Source organism: Equus quagga, chromosome 2, assembly GCF_021613505.1.
Source record: "Equus quagga isolate Etosha38 chromosome 2, UCLA_HA_Equagga_1.0, whole genome shotgun sequence".
NCBI classification, from domain to species: domain Eukaryota; kingdom Metazoa; phylum Chordata; class Mammalia; order Perissodactyla; family Equidae; genus Equus; species Equus quagga.
This window is the reverse complement of record NC_060268.1, coordinates 38,607,559-38,625,224: the sequence shown is the minus strand read 5'-3', so window position 1 is coordinate 38,625,224 and position 17,666 is coordinate 38,607,559. Positions and strand designations below refer to the sequence as shown.

Genomic DNA, 17,666 nt, shown 5'->3' with positions numbered 1-17,666 from the left:
TGTGTGTTAAATGAAGTCTTCTAAATCAAAGGAAGGAAGTACATTAGTAGTCACACCACAAAAACCACATAGCTTTTGTTCTTCTCCATGTGACAACAGCCGATCCCAAAGAAGTTTGTAACATCTACTTTCCTAAACTTGAAGAAACTCCTTTTCCTGAATAAGGAAGAGGATTTCTTCTTAATTATAGTATTTAAAAAACCTATTTAGTTAACTCAGCCATTTAAATATTAAATATAAAAGCATCTTAAATACTTTATCTATTTCAGAGAGGAAGGAGTCCCTGCAGTAGTTGTATCATTATTGTATTAGCTCACTATTTCCTTACTGGAAACGAAACATTCACTTGCTCACAGACCTGGCATAACGTTGGTCCTGCAGGTAAACAGGAATGGCCTAAGTTTACGTGGGGTCTGTCTTTCTTCAGATGGCTGCCTGCTCCCTTGGACTACACCAGAAACTGCCACAACTCAGTATCAAGAAGTCCAGGTCTTTTGTCTTTTTTGACATCTGGAGCCTACCTCAGCACAGGTTTGTGGACATGCTCCTTCTCCAATCTCCGTAATTTACAGCATTATTAGAAACTACCCATTCTAAGTAACAACACACGGTGAAATTTCAGTGCATTCTCAGCCCATGCTGCTTTATTGCCAAAAAATATATATACACAGGTGCAGAGTTTCAACTCTTACAGCAGTTCCTTTTTTACATCAAAGAAGAAAATTTCTTCTAAAACCCCAAAGATGCATAGATTAAAAAGCAAGCTGCCTTTTGTAATACTTTAAACATTTCATGAAATTCCTTTAACATCTTATATACCAGTGGTGCAATGGAGAAGATGCAGAATAGCAAGTAAAAACAGTGAGCAACAACTCTACTTATAGGACAGTAAATAAAACTATGTGAAAGGTACTCTAATGTGAATCTTTAATTACAAGGGATAGGTGGTTTTAAGTACGTGCCAAGACTGACTGCTGTTGAAGGACTGATGATAATGTATTGTCAGAATACCTTTCTTATCCCTGGGAGAAAAACACATTTTAACTGATGGCATGCCATACCATCACTAAGGGAGACAAAACCTGAAAATTGCCAGTTCAATTTGGAACTACTGGAAAGTTACCATTCCCTTTAAACATTCCCAAAGGTATCTGGAGTAAAATCGCACAGCAAAGAAAATGAGGTTAACATAATTTTAGAAAAAATATTTTTCAATCGTAGAACATGAAACCTGGAAGGGGCCTAGTGAAAATCATCTAGTCTAATCCTGAATTCTACTTAGGCCTATTTCAGATATAATGAATTCTGTTTGCATATTATTTGTCATGATGACTTTTACTTATAAGGGCTATTTCGAAGTCAAGAATCTTCTCAAAAGTCTTAAGCTACCACAATAAACGGATCTATTTTCTTCATCAACTAAGAAAATAAATGGCAAGGGTTTTCTTTTTTCAGAATTGGAAATCTTGCTCTTGTTTACCTGGCATCAAAAAGCTTTAGGCAACAAATTATGCAGTCTGACCAAAACATCATTGATAAAACTCTGGCTACCAAAAAAAGATAAAAAACAAAAAAATTAATACAGTAACAAAAGAGAAACCAAACCACAGATGACATGTCAATGTTTTCAGGACTATTTCCAGACAATGGAACTGTCTCCTTTGCTCCAGGGATCCTGCATGGTTGATCAATACCAGAACCATCCAGAAGAGGTGCCTAGTTATCTGAAAATGTTAGAACATCTGAAATATGTGCATATTGCCTCTATTCACTTCCAAGATACTAGTTTTTAAGAGATCCAAACCAAACCACGCACACTTTATCTGTCAAGCCTCATACCTAGTTATTTCACATGCGCCACACTGGGATTCCCTACTTTCCTATCCTTTCTGAAACTCTGCACCTTTCTGATTATTATAGCCATAGCAGCTTATTTACTCATTCAACATGCTTAGTTTGTGCCTTTTGCTTTTAAACATGCTTAGGGACTAAGGGAACCAGGCAAGAGGTTAGAGGGTGAGCACTATTATGCTCTATTCCTGACAGTTTGAATGTCTTGTGGTTGCCCCTGTTTATCTTCTAGCTCCCATTTTAAATGGAAGTAAGATAATTTTTAATTAGAAAATGAAAACTAATAATCCAAACAATAAATACAAACTATCGGTTTACATCTCTATTGCTTCATTATTAATAAATGCATATATATAAATACTAGTAACCACATAACACTGGACATTTTCAACCATGCATTAGGATATTAGTACTCTTAAGACTGCAGTTATGGGCCTGCCACTATTGCTTGCACTTTCATCCAGACCCACTTTTAATAAACATGCAGGGTAAACCCCTTGATTCAGAGGAATTAGGGGATACATGCAGTTTCAACCAAAAATGTGGGTTAATAAAGTGATTGCTTAGAAATGTAGGCAGGTGCTCCACATCTATCACAATCCTGCTTCAGAAGAGGTACAAAAGTCCCACACAAGAAGGTTAGTATTAGGACCACTATTCAGTTATAAAAGGCTTAACTGCAAATCCTGGTCCCTTTGGGTAGAGAATGATGTAAAACACTCTGAGAAAAGAAAGAAGTGAGAGATGTACATTCTTCTGGAGCACTCAGTTTTCTTGGCCGTGTATTGACAGCTATAGCATAGAAGAGCATAGGTGGTGTAGGGATGGTGAAGATGCTCTTAGGCAGAATGGTTCCTCTTCTGATCTACATTATTGAGCATTACCTGCACAGCTCCCTGGGGAAAAGGAGTTTATGAACAGCAGAGCTAATACAATGTAAACTCAAAATCAATGCCCTGAAATTTAGCATAGCCCTCTGCTTTTGAAAACTGTTGGCCAAGGGATCCTTCCAAGTATGGTCTAATTAATAGCCAAGCAATGTTCTGAATAAACTAGAAGCAATTTGCTTGCACCAGCAGCACCATGAGAATGTAAACTCCTGGAGGCCAAGGGTCTCTTCATATTTTGCATATCACAGGTACACAGAGTAAACATGAGACTACAAAAGCACTGAAAAGTAATTAACTGCATACTGTGAGACTACAGAAACTTGTAGCACATGTTAGCATTTAGAACTATTAACGTGGCTGTTAAGGGTAATCTTTAATTGTTCTAAGTAACTAAAATGTTGACATCACTGTAATATGCAGCATTGTCCTCATGATTGTGCAGATGTCTGAATATTGCTTGGTTATTCCAATGTCTCTAACACCAACAGATGGTGTCGTGTAGGACATTTAAACAGGAGCTATAATCAATTTAATATAGCCTTCTCTCTATCCTTTGGAGTTGCCATATAAAGAATTAAATATTCAAGAGGCACTGTTTTCTTAGATCTGCTCCACTTTTAGTTTTTTTCCCTGGGAAAACAAGGAAACATAGACCCAATCTTTTCAGGGTTCTTCAAGGTGCTAAATGGCCAAGATGAACATGAGGTAAAAGGGAGTAAGAAATCACCCTCGTTCCACTATTATATCCTGATATGAGCTGTGTGATTCCTCAGATCAAGAAACTAGTTTGATGGGTTCTTGTTAAAATAAGCAGTCACAGGCCATAGGCCTCGGCACATCTACATTAGACAAGGCTTAAAAAACCAACATACTGTCTTTGGGTATTCCCTTCAATCCTTTTGCTTTACACCTTTAAATCCTAACTCCCCTAAACCAACCATAGGCATGAGCAAAAGCCAACTTTCTAAGTTCTTGGTTTGTATTATTTTTTTAACCTTAAATATACACTCACACCAAACTTTTCCTTTTTTAAAATGCACCCAGGAAATGGATGGAGAAAGATGAGGTGACAAAGCAAAAAGGATGCCATTTAATAAATGCCTGTTGCTAAAGCAAAACCCCCACCCAATGGCTTCAGTGGGGCTCCATCAGTTAGGAGTACATTTGTTTCCAGGTTAAGCACTAGGAGTTTCATTCAAGGGCTCTAATGCTCTGCTCTAGGAAACAAATAGGGTCCTTAACTTACACAAGTCGCTATTTCTCACACAAAGATATTTTCATATACATTCAGAGTTTTAAAAGTACCTTTTATATGCTCTTTACCTAGAACATCTTTTTCCTTTTGTGCAACTCTGTTGATCACAGAGCTAACAAACTCAAGTAGTAATACTTACTCTACTGTACAACCTTGCTAATGCAACTTACTAGACATGCAAAACTTATTGCTACGAAAATTCTACCTCTTGAAAATTATTAGTTCGTTGTATGGCTTTTTTTTTTGCAACAGGAAATATTCTTTCCTATATAAGTGTGCTATTTTGCATTCATTACCTTTTCAGAGGTATTTTAAAAAATGTTTAAATGCTTTTCAGAAATGGATTCTCCCAGGCACTAAACTACTTGAGCCAATAGTAAAACTACTTTAAGTACGCTATGAGAATCTAAACCCAGGTCCCTGGAGAGTCTGTTTGTTTAAGGTTGCTTCTGCACACAAGACACACCACATTCAAACAGTTTTGCAGTTCCTATCATGCTACCTGTAGAATCTGTGTTAATAAATCCTGGATTCTCCTAATACTGAGATTTAAAAATTACCTCAGAAAACTGCCATTTCCAAGTTCTCAAGGCCGCTTTTAGAGGTAGGAATTTCTTTTCTACAGAAAGCTATCTTATGCTTTCAGAAAAACTTTTATTTCTACAAGGAAAGCGGAAAAAAGTGAAAGCTGTCTGAGGCAGCTTACTATAACCAAGCAAAAGAGTTAGTATTACAGGGCAACCTAGGTAGGCTCCATCTAGCTACATTTACAAATCTCATGAAAAGGTCTGGAATCCCATCAACACACATTTCAGCAGATTTGGAAGTAGGAAAAGCCCATGCAAATTAATCTCGGATTCTCTGAACTACTGACCAGTGTTCTGTTAACACACAGCATGCTACAGACAGGAAATGTAAATGGTCTGCAGGTCAGAAAAGCACTCACTTAAGCAATTAACATAGCATCTCAGGCGGACATGCAAAATATAAAAAATTTAAAATAATTTCTTGATGCAAAAGGAATGGGAAAATAATAAACTTAGAAGATACACAATGTGAAAAGCGCATAAGAACAATCTCACCTCAAACTAAGAGAGCAAAGCAGAATCATGAAATGGGGCCTCATTTTGATTTGAGGTTTCATAAGACACAGACAGCTGGTTTCCAGCTACCTCACGGAAAGCGTAAATATCCTCAAACACAGTATTTCACACTGTGACCCCACATTTCTATTCCTAAGTGAGTCTTTTTGGCCTTAATCTCCTTTCCCCAGGGAGAGTATCACAGATTCAGGTATTTATGAAAAAAGAAAAGGTCTAGATTTTCCACTCTTTTTACACTATTGGTTATTATCATTAATTCAACCCAAAGTTTAAATTATTACTAGGCTCATGCACTAACCCCTAACATGGCACTACAATATGCTACCAAGCACTAATGCTTACAAAACTATACACATCTCAAAATGGAAGACATTGGTGATTTTGTTGTTCTTAAACAACTTGTAACATTTGTCCACAAGTATTAAAATATACATATATATATATTTCTATTGCACATATCCCTTTTTTGTTTAACTTTTTAAAAGAAAAACTGCCAGCTAACATGGATGAACAAAGGAAAGCAAGTAGGCACAGCTACAGATCAAGGCATAGTTCTGCCTAAAATTAATAGCTTTCGCCATCAAGAAGGTGACCAAAACAGACCAGGTAAAAATGTTGATGTATTAAGTAAACACTAGGCAAGCACAACTGGAATATACCTATTTTGTTAAATGCCAACTGATGACAACCATGGAAGATGCAGGGACAACTTGAAGAGAGCTGTGAAATGAAAAAATATAAAGCAACTAGAGAAGCTGAGTCTGGGATATATTCAAACAAGTGAGCCAGAGATGGTTTCACTGGTGCTGATATTACAGGGTTGCTATTCCCTGCCAAATGATCCTACCCCAAAGGTTGCCAAAGGGACATGGGGAAGATGGGTAACAGACAACTGAAGACAGAAATTCTCCATGGTATGATATTCTCAACATACCAATGGGATTCGTGAACATAGGTTCCATTCTATTTTTAACAATTCCAAAATACCAAAAGAAAACTTAAGGAAGTGGCTGTGAAGTTACTTAGAGAAAAATTTAAGTTACCTTTACCCAAAGCTACCTACTATGCTTTACCACTCAGTAATTGCCCTCAATTAAAGGACATTATATTTTATCTCTATGATGTAATTATTTGACTGAAAAGCTTTCTTATGCCAATTCAAATTGGCTAACCAATTTAACTTATTAAGAGTGTTCAACATTTCTCATTTTCGGCCATTTCTATCACACTCAAATTTTGTTAAATCTACCCTATTTTCGGCATCACAGCTTATATTGCCTTGGGCAAACATCCCCTAAATCAGAGAGATGGTCTAAGATGATTTGTTCTTAATTTCATCTAAGAAGTTTTAAATTCTTTCTCTACTCACAAAGACTCATAAAGGTTTCATTCTTCTTATGTAAAGACCTGCTAATTCATACACTCATTCTCTGTTGATATGGAAGCAAGGGCAGCTTTATACTATAGTCTGTTCATCACAGCATTAAGTTATAAGGGAAAGGAAGATCCACATTTCTTATTGGAATATTTTTCTTATTTGAGGTGTTTTTGAGACCCTGAATTTCTTCTAAATCTACACTGACCCAACCACACCTTTGGGAACATTGCTTCTGAGGCCCATTCTCTGATGAGAAAGCTCAGTTACAAGTGGGGAAAGTTACCTGAGTCCCAGCCTTTTCAGCCTAACATTACACCTATTATCTAGAAAAATTAATCAAACATCCAAGTACCCATCTTGGGTCAAAGGAAAAATTATTTATGCTTTTCCAAAAAACAGAGCTATAGAATGTAAAATACCATAAAGTCAGATGGAGCAGCATAAGGTATTTTTGCTTCTTTTTCTTAGGAAAAAAGAGTTATATGGAAACTTTTCTCATTTTTCCCCTCCATTCCTCCATGTTCAAAGTTGAAGGCATTTCATATTGTAGGGTCCACCACATCTTCTGAACAGAAAAAATACTTATGCCATTTTTTTCCCCAGCCTTAGGAGGATGGAAAACCAAGTCTCAAGTGCTATATAAGACTCCACAAAAAAGAATGAAGTAATTTGTAATACAGCAGCCTCTCATCCTAGGGAGATAAACAGGGTTCCATCACTGGACTCAAAACTGTTGTTTCCTTTCACCAATCTTTCACTAAACCCAAGCATGCATTCATAGCATTAGCATCTGCACGTGGTCCTTTCTCAGAAGAATGAAAAAACATTTAAAAATACCAAATGTCCAAAGACTTCTGAGAAAGAAGTCAACAACAGCTTCCTTCTCTAGGAGAAAATCCCCTCTTCTCATCCAAAAATGTGGATTTACACATGCAATAATGTGTATTTATACAGGGTCTATGGTGGTTTATTCACATATAAATTAACTTTGTGATATCTTGTCTTTATGCTTCTTTATCACATCAAAGGTTTTATTGCAAAATTGGACCTTTGTTCTTATCCAGTACATCTATGTCACAGGACAAGCCAGGATTTAGGTATATGTGTAATTGTTTAGCATCTCTTTCATTTCAAATTAGAATATATATTTGGAATTTACTCCTGCTGTCTCAACTGTGCTTATCATGACAGTGGCTGAAACTGGAAGACATTTCAAAAAAAAACCCTGATGTCATCCATACTTGCTATTTATTTCGTCTTCTTGTTTCGAACAAAAGGTAAAGAATTCATAAATACCACCATCTAAGCACCTGTTTCAAATTAAACATCAGCCTTCGGCTTGTAAAATAATTTCTTTACAATTAGGCAAATAGCAGCAGAAGATGCATGTCAGTTGCTTCTTTCTTCCTGGAGAAGTTGGCGGGATGACTGCATCCTAGGAGCTTCTCTGTGGTGACTCAGAGATGGAACAAAAAGAAAAGCGGCCTTTCCAATCCCAGTCATGGAGGTGAAGTGTAGAGAAGAGATATCCACCTTTCAAGAGGGAAGGTGGCTGCCTACAAGAAGCAGGGCTACTCACTCCAGGAGACCACAAAGGAATGCCTGGAAACACAAAATAAATTAGAAGCAGGAAGGTTAAAATAGGCACTTCTGCATGAGCATACTTTTAAAAGTAATATTTAAAAACACATAGAAAGAAAATATTATTTTGGATTACACATTGTCTAAAAGAAAATGTACAACCACAACACCAAATTTAGTATTGTTATCAGAAAAGCAGAAGCAGTAGCCAGAAAAAATATAAGCATGATACAAAAAAAGCTAGATTTAAATACTTGTACTGTACAAAATGAGATATACATGTCAATTTCCTCTTATGAAAATGGAGTAATGTACTCCAAGTTGTACAGCCATAAAATGACTCTATATAAAATATTTGTGTTTAAAAGTAGCATTGTAGGGCCTGCCTGGTGGCACAGCAGTTAAGTTCGTGCACTCTGTTTTGGCAGCCTGGGGTTTGCCAGTTCGGATCCTGGGCACAGACCTACGCACCGCTCATCAAGCCATACTGTGGCAGGTGTCCCACATATAAAATAGAGGAAGATGGGCACAGATGTTGGCTCAGGGCCAATCTTCCTCAGCAAAAAGAAGAGGACTGGCGGCAGATATTAGCTCAGGGCTAATCTTCCTCAAAAAAAAAAAAGAAAAAGAAAAAAAAAGCAGCATTGTACTCCAAATTTGATGTCTAAATACTTAATATTCAAAACCACATGTATCATTGTACTTTGAACTATCTTCAACTACATAAGAAAAGTGAACAATAAAAATTTTGTAAAATATAACCATAAATTATACGTACTGTACCATTATCACCAAATTCAAACACGTAAAAACATTACCAGTTCATTGCACTAAACACAAAACTTGTTAAATTGCAAATATTTGCAAAAGTAAATCAGACAAAAAAGGACAAATATTCTATAATTCCACTTAGATGAGGTACCTACTACAGGCAAATTCATAGAGACAGAAAGTGGATTCAAGGTTCCTAGGGGCTGAGGGGAGAGGTGGCGGGGAGTTATCAATCAGTGGGTACTGAGTTTCTATTTGGGATGATGTATAAATTCTGCAAATAGTGGTAATGGTTGCACAAAAATGTTACTTAATACTTAATGTTACTGAATTATACATTTAAAAATGGTTAAAATGATAAATTTTATGTTACATACATTTTACCATAAAAAATAAATCAGATACATATGAAAGGCTCAAATAAATTACTTTAGCTTACAAAAATGGCTAATAGAAATTGGCTAACCAGTCTTCCTAGCTCTCCATTTTTAGTATGTGACATATGTAAAAAAAATACCTCAACTCTAAACTGAACTTCAATAACCTCTTCTGGTTCAAGAGAAGACAGAGTTCTGATTCAAAACCTATGAAAGGCGGGGACAGCCCCGTGGCATAGTGGTTAAGTTCATGTGCTCCACTTTGGCAGCCCGGGGTTCACCAGTTCGGATCCCAAGTGTGGACCTACGCACCAATTCTCAAGCCAAGCTGTGGCAGGCGTCCCACGTATAAAACAGAAGAAGATGGGCACAGATGTTAGCTCAGGGCTAATCTTCCTCAAAAAAAAACAAAAAAGGGGCCAGTCTTGTGGTGGAGTGGTTAAGTTTGCATGTTCCGCTTCAGTGGCCTAGGGTTCGCCAGTCGGATCCTGGCTGTGGACCTACATACCGCCTGGCAAGCCATGCTGTGGCAGGTGTCCCACATATAAAGTAGAGGAAGATGGGCATGGATGTTAGCTCAGGGCCAGTCTTCCTCAGCAAAAGAAGAGGATTGGTAGCAGATGTTAGCTCAGGGCTAATCTTCCTCCAAAACAAAAACAAAAACAAAAATAACCTCCAAAAAACCTATGAAAGCCAAATGTAAATTCAGAATCAAACCAGGAGAAAGAGAACTACAGAATTTGCACTTGTTGAAAAAGTATCAGTGGCACTAAGAGGAAAAAATAGCCAAGATCCACAGACAGGCCTTCAGAACCCTATGGCTATTTCATTATACAAGCTTACTCAGCCTAATTCAAAGCTTGCACTAGCCAGGAGACTGTTCTGCAGTTCAATTCTAATGGCAAGATAATTGGCAGTAACATTGAGGGGAAAAGATACACACTAGTTCTTTCCAGATGTAAATATCCTGAAAGAATTCTATATAAACCAAACAAACACCAAAGAAGCCTTTAAAAAGAGCACTGTTTCTTAATAAGGAACCTGTCTAGATTCTTTTAAAAACAAATCCCTTCAAGGGCCGGCCCAGTGGCCGAGTGGTTAAGTTCAAATGCTCTGCTTCGGCGGCCCAGGGTTTTGCCGGTTTGGATCCTGAGTGCGGACCTGGCACCAATCATCAAGCCATGCTGAGGTGGCGTCCCACATGCCACAACTAGAAGGACCCACAACTAAAATATACAGCTATGTACTGGGGGGCTTTAGGGAGACGGAAAAGTAAGAAATAAATAAAAACAAATCCCTTCAGCAACACCAACTAATAAAAATGCATACATTCATCTTATATAAACCTCCTCCTTCAATGTATATCTTAATATTACACAATAATGCTAGATTATCATAAGCTCTTCTCTTCAAAATACCCAAGTTCACATCTCAGACACGACTCTTCAATTTTATACACTCTAAACATGTATATGTATGTATCACAAACTATAGGACCCATTTGAAAACTGAATGAATAGCAGCTTAGTAAGAAAGCCCAAGTTCTGACCATGACCTAAAGTTCCCCTAAGATCTACACCACCCTCTTCCACCATCTCTCTTCTCACTTCAACTCTATCTCCCCCTCCACCACGGGCTCCGACCACACTGGACTCCTTGCCCTTCCTGGAATGTCAGGCCTGCTCCCACCTTATAGCCTTTGTGCTGGCTGTTCCCTTTGTGAGAAGACTCTTCCTGTAAGTATCTGCATAGCTAATCCCCTCACTTGCAAGTCCACTCAATGTCCTTTTCTCAATGAGGCTTACTTGGAGCCCCTATGTGAGATTATATTATACCCCCCTCCTACCCACAGACACACTCCCACCATTCCCCTGCACCTTGCTCTATTTCTTCCTTTATCCACAGCACATAACACTACCTAAGGTACTCACTATGTTTCTCATTTACGGGCTTGTCTGAAACGTAACCTGCACCAGGAAGGAACCAGTTTTGTTCACTGATGAATCCAACACCTACAAGAGCGTGTGCTCCATGGGAAGCACTTAATAAGAATTTGTTGAATAAATGAGTGAACAGCAGGGCCCTTAAATACGAGTTAAAATTTAAATAGACACAGGTTCTAGAGTTAGGGGAGGAAACTACAACTATATACTCCGATCTACAAAATTTACAAATACGTTCCTATAAATTTGGGGCTTCCTAGGCACTTCTGGGTCTCTGTAGTCACTTGTTCAGTGCTGCTGATTATACAAAGTAACTTTGTATTAGAAAATCTGACTTATTGGGGGGATGGAAAGGAAAAGTGGGAATTTTCAATGTAGAACCTGGGCTGGCCAGATCTGAGTCATGACTTTCTGTGGTAGTCAGCTTCCAAAATGGTCCCCAGTCACTGCTGCCTCCTGCTATTCACATCCTTTTGTAGCCCCCTCTAACAATGAATCAGGGTTCATCTATGCAACTACTGTATAACAAAGCATGTCACTGGCCTTCGTCCCTTGGAAGGAGACTCTAAATCCTTGGGATTTAGAGTAAATGAACCAGTGGAAATTAAACAACACACTCCTAAACAACCATTGGGTCAAAGATGAAATCACAAGCAAAATTACGTGTCTTAAGACAAATGAAAACAAAAACACAATACACCAAAACTTATGGGACGCAGTGAAAGCAGTGCTAAGAGAGAAACTAAGAGCTATAAATGCTTACATTAAAAAAGAAGAAAGACCTCAAATCAACAACCTACCTTCACACCTTAAGGAACTAGAAAAAGAATAAACTCAAAGCCAGCAAGAAGGAAAGAAAAAAGAAGTATTAGAGCAGAGATAAATAAAATAGAGAATAGAAAAAGGAGAGAAAAATCAACAAAACCAAAAGGTGGTTCTGACAGGGTCGTGGAAAGGTCTGAATCTGCAGCTAGCGGCATCTTAAGTGAGTGCAGTCTTGTTGGGGACCCCGCCCTCTTTTGACTCGTGGGTTCTGCATTAACTCTGGATGGTATCAGAAGTCTATTCCAGTACAATAGTTGGTGTCAAAATAGTGACCAAAAGAATGAGGAGGAAGTGATAGTGACTTCTGAGGCAAGGTCACAGATGGGGCTGTAGCTTCTGGCTTGTTCTGGGAGAAGCCAGCTGCCGTATGAGGACACTCAAGCAGCCCTGGAAGAGGCTGACATCAGAAGGAACTGAGGCTTTCCACCATCAGCATGAATTTGCCAGCCATGTGAATGAGCCACTACGGAATTAGATCAGGTGACTGCCACCTCAGCCAATATCTTGACTGCAACCTTATAAGACCCCAAGCCAGAAACCCCAGCTTAGCTACTCCCTAACTCCTGAGCCAAATAAACTGTGAGAAATAATAAAAATTTACTGTTGTATTAATCCACTAAGTTTTGGGTAATCTGTCATGCGTCAATAAATAACTAACACACTTTGCTTCCTGTAAGGACAGGAAGAATGCTATATCATGGGAGTTAAATACTCCTTTCTTACTTTGCCATGTAAACAGTAAATTCAGAACACATTTCATAAAATACTATAGACAGCATTGTTACTCAAATTAAGTTTTTAAGCGTCTTATTAAAAAAAAAGTGCTGCACTTGTGGGACAGTTTCTGCCCCAAGCAATGATAGGCTATACGGATGTAAAGTCACCACCTGGGCAGAAAGTTAACTTCTCAGTCATTTATCAAATACTTATTGAGTGCTTCCTTTCTTGGAAAACTTTTAATTATTTACTTGAATAGGTAACAAATGCGCGTGATAGGAAAGGGTAAAATAGGATATACAGTGTTCTTGAATATCCTTTTAGAGATATTCTATGGCATATAACACCTGTATAAGTAAATTAATTTCCTCCCAACAAATGAAAGCACAGTATATACCTGGTTCTGCACCTTGCTTTTCCCTTTAAGGTACCTTAGAGATCATTCTGTATCAGAATAATTACAGTTACCTTGTAAGTACAGAAGCACGTACATTTATTTACATCAGTTCCCTAGAGATGGGTATTTAGATTGCTATCAATGGTTGTACTATACCAGTGCCAAGTCTCTATTACTGTCTACCTGGAATTAATTAAGGTTTTAACTCCAAGTAACAAAGCCTCCACTCCAAAGGCTTATGATAAAGATTTTATCACCTAAAGGGCATTTTGCCCATAAGTTTTTATTCATTTTCTTAATGCTGAAATACACCTAGGTAGGTGGAGTTTTTTACTTACCTTTTTTTCAATTTTTTTAAAATTGTAGTATAAAATACACATAACATAAAATTTATCATCTCAAGCCTGAAGTGTTCAGTTCAGTGGTATTAAGTACATTCATATTGTTGTGCAACCATCACCACCATCCATCTCCAGAATTCTTTTCATCTTGCAAAATGGATACTCTGCACCCATTAAACAATAACCCATTTCCCCACCCTGCAGCCCCTGGCAACCACCATTCTACTTTCTGTCTCTAGGATTTTGACCTTATATAAGTGGCAAACAAGATTTTACTCCTTCAAGCAGTTGTACATGAATGATTTCCATATAACACAATCAAGGTATAAGAGTAAGTAGATGTTATGAGTTGAATTGTGTTCTCTCCAAATTCCTATGTTGAAGTCCTAATCCCTAGTACCTCAAAATGTGACCTTATTTGGAAAGTCACTGCAGATGTAATTAGTTAAGATGAGGTCATACTGGAGCGGAGCGGGCCCCCTAATCTAATCTGACTGGTGTCTATAAAAGGGAGAATTTAGGACACAGACAGACACACAGGAGAATGCTGCGTAAAGACCGGATTATGCTGCCACAAGCCAAGGAACTACCAAAAGCTAGAAGATCCCTCCCTAGTGCCTCCAGAGGGAGCACGGCCCTGCCAACACCTTGATTTTGGATGTCTTGAGCTCCAAAACTGTGAGACAATAAATTTCTGTGTTCAAAGTCACCCACTTTGTGGTGCTTTGTAATGGCAGCCCTAGGAAACTACCACAGTTTAGACCTACTACTACCACAGTAGGTGTAAACCTTATTTTGCAGATAAGGTTATTGTCAAGTACAAAAGCTCATCTCATCTGTTGCTCTTTGAGCAACAGAACCTACTTTACTTCTGTGGTAAATTCAGAAGATACCAACACTTGGCACAGAACAGAATCATACCTAGGAATATTAAAGCTGTACTGAAAAGCTTTAGAAATTAAAGATTAAAATACCAATATCTGCCTATTAATAAAAACTTAAATGAATATTTTTTTAAAATTTAGGGGCTGGCCCCACGGCTGAGTGGTTAAGTTCACACGCTCCAGCTTCGGTGGCGCAGGGTTTTGCCAGTTTGGATCCTGGGCGCAGATATGGCACCGCTCATCAAGCCATGCTGAGGTGGCATCCCACATGCCACAACCAGAATCTACAACTACGTACTGAGGGCTTTGGGAGAAGAAAAAAAACAGATTGGCAACAGATGTTACCTCAGGTGCCAATCTTTAAATAAATAAATAAATAAATAAATAAAATTTGCCTAGCAACATTTATATTTTATCAGTTGATCTCCTTCAATCTAATTAAATCTGTATCTTTTTTCTTTATCCAATAGAAGTTATTGGTTTGGGCAAATGATCAAGTTTTTCTTTTCTTTTTCTTTACATGTAACACATTGCTTTTGTTGAAAATAACAGATTTAGCTTAAATATCAATAATTTATAGTCACTTTTGATGTTCATCTTTTACTGAAGCTAATGGTTTATAGTTCTATTTCTATCTACTTATTTTTGAGCTGCTTAAACAGTATTTGGAACCATCAGCCACTATTACTCACTTGCCAAGTCCTGAGCTCAGAATTCTGTTTTCTTTTAGAGATGAATACAAAAGCACCTGGAAGTCAAGGAAAATGTTCTTCCTGTGATAAGGGAAAATAAAAAGAATGTTACAGGAAGGATACAGCCCTCACTTGTGCTATATGCATTCGTGTGCAAAATTATTCAAATGAACCAAGCTATTCTAAAAAACATCACTATCAAAAACTATTCAGAAGGAACAATCAGAAGGAAATGACTGTCTACCTGCAGTGCATTAATTTTATAAAGCTGTCAAAATTCTTGGAGCAGTGGTTCTCAAGTTTATATGGAACACTGTCTCCTTTGAGAGTCTGATCATGCTGTGGCCCCCCTGCTCCCCACAAAAGATCTTTGCTTTAGTATAGATGACCATTCCCCCGTGGGTAGGAAGGAAGAATGTTCCATTCCTTTCCTCTGCCTCTTATCTTCTCTCTACTCCTAGATGAAATGAGAAATACTCCTGACAAAAGCAACAGATAGGTCTTATTTAGAAGTGCTTCTTTATCTGATATTTTCAGCTCTGCTAAATCCAGGGCCAGCAAAGAGCATATCACAAACGTTCATTTGTATAATGACCTGTCATTCAAACTGGACCCAACTAACGTGCCAGTTTTAGAAAGGTTTCACCAACTTATAAACCTAAAAACAGGCACCTTACCCAGAATTTACCTGAAAGACCAAATGAGGGGTTATAACAATCCAAATTACAAAATGAGATACCTCCTAAACCCAATACAAATGCCTGACAGTATTATACTTTGCAATCCCACCACATTACACAAATTACGTCCTAGTACTATTTCTCAAAACTCTTTCTCATTCTGTCTACAAAAAATAAATAGAAACTGTACATTGACTCCCTTCGTTCTGGAAAACAACAATGGTGAATTCTGCGGAGACCTCGAGTCCGCCAACATTAATGCGCCAGTGGGCAATTATCAGGTCACGCAAGGACAAAGCTGCTTACTCAGATCTTAAAAGTTCGAGAGGTGGGAGTGGGAACGAATGGATCTAGAAATGGCAGCAAGAGAACATGCATGATACGCTCTAATTAAAATCCCGGGGGGAACCTGTCACACCGAATCTCAAGGTCAATGGGCCAGGGACACAAAATGCTCAGGGCCGCAACAGGCCTCGACTGATACCGGAGCCTCAGGCAAAACAGTGGGCACAAAGCCGCGAGGCGAGGAGTTTAAATAAATCAACAAAACAAAAGTATTCTTTAAAAGATAAACCGACGGCAGACGCAGCGGCTGAGAGACACCCGCGTCGGTGCAACCACCGGGGAACCATCCGAAAACACAAAGGCAGCTAAAGGCGTGACACTACGAGGGACAGTGGCGGGTCGAGGACCGAGTGATGGTGCGACACACCGGGAAGGCGGGTGCGGCCGCCACGGGGCAGCTCGGAAGGAAACCCGCGCCCGGCCGAGGCCTGCGCCGGCTGCGGGCAGGCTCCGCGCGCTCCCGTCCCCCAGCCAGGTCGGGCCGCTCGTCCTCCCGTCACTGGCCTTCTCGGCTTACCTCGTGCGGGCCAGCAGAAGTACTCGACCTCCCGGGGACCGGCACGTCCCCGGCCCAAGGCCGGCTTGCCGCGCCGCACCTCGCCTCACTCCGCCATCTTTGCTCCTTCCCGGGTCCGCCAACCCCGCGGTGGCCGTTTCCACAAGCCCCGCCTCTGGCGCTGCTGCTGAGCACTGATTGGATGAAGGCCTGCGCAGGCGCACTCTTCTTCCGTGGTAGGTTGGTTGGAAATTACGTCAGTCAATAGAGCTAGCCCACTCTTTCGATATTTTTTTTGTCGGATTGGATCCCAGGGTTGAGGTAATAGGGAAAATGCTTTTGTAACTCGTTTGTTAGGAATGTAAAAGTATTTCCGCGTAGAAGCAGGGTCACTCCGTGGAAAGTAGTCTGGTTAGGCCACATGACTACTTTAGGCCGCCATTAGGTTAAACTGTACTACTGGTAATTTCATCCTCGGCCCCGGGAGTTGCCAGTCCTGGGCCTCACAGGACACGTAGGCAAACAGTTCAGTAGTACCAGTTTGTCTCTGACTGGGTCTGACCCATGTCGATTCTTAAAGGGCCCCAGACGTCGGACTGCTGTTTACGGCTCTGGTCAATCCTCAAGAGCAGATTCGTCACTTTTCTTTGAGGGCCCTTCTGCCGAATGTCAAACTCTTATAACTGACAGTTCACCCAATTGGAGGACTCTTGAGAGCCTTTCTGCAGCGATTGTTCCAAGAGAAGCAGGGAAGGTAACTGGGAGCTCCTCTTCCGAGGATGCGACAAGCGGCTCCGGGGCAGGCGGTGGAGGTCCTCAGACACCACCAAGGTTCTCATCTGGGCCGCTTCCTAGAAGTACAGATTCCTAAGGCTGCACCTCCCCGAGATCCAGTTCCCTAGATTTTCGGACGAGGCCAAGGAATCTTATTTTTACAGAAGCTTATGATAAAGGGCATCAACGGGAAAACCTACTTAATGGTGAGACTTCATACTTTCTCTTTAAGGTCAGGAACAAGGCAAGGACACAGACTCCCACCACCTCTATTGAGGGTCCAGAAAGGCAAAGAAAAGGCATCCAGATTGGAAGAAAGAAAACTGCCTTTATTTGCAGATGACATGATCCTCTGTAGAAAATCAT

At 39.5% G+C, this 17,666-nt stretch overlaps 1 long non-coding RNA gene across 1 annotated transcript; it reads right to left on the bottom strand.

Annotated features, from left to right (window-relative positions):
- Positions 1–616: 616 nt before the first annotated feature.
- LOC124235640 (uncharacterized) lies at positions 617–16,694 on the bottom strand. The gene is made up of 3 exons (XR_006887536.1): positions 16,548–16,694; positions 15,006–15,086; positions 617–8,079 (listed from the first exon to the last, which is right to left on the bottom strand). It is a non-coding gene; the product is annotated as an uncharacterized LOC124235640 (long non-coding RNA).
- Between the last annotated feature and the right edge of the window lie 972 nt (positions 16,695–17,666).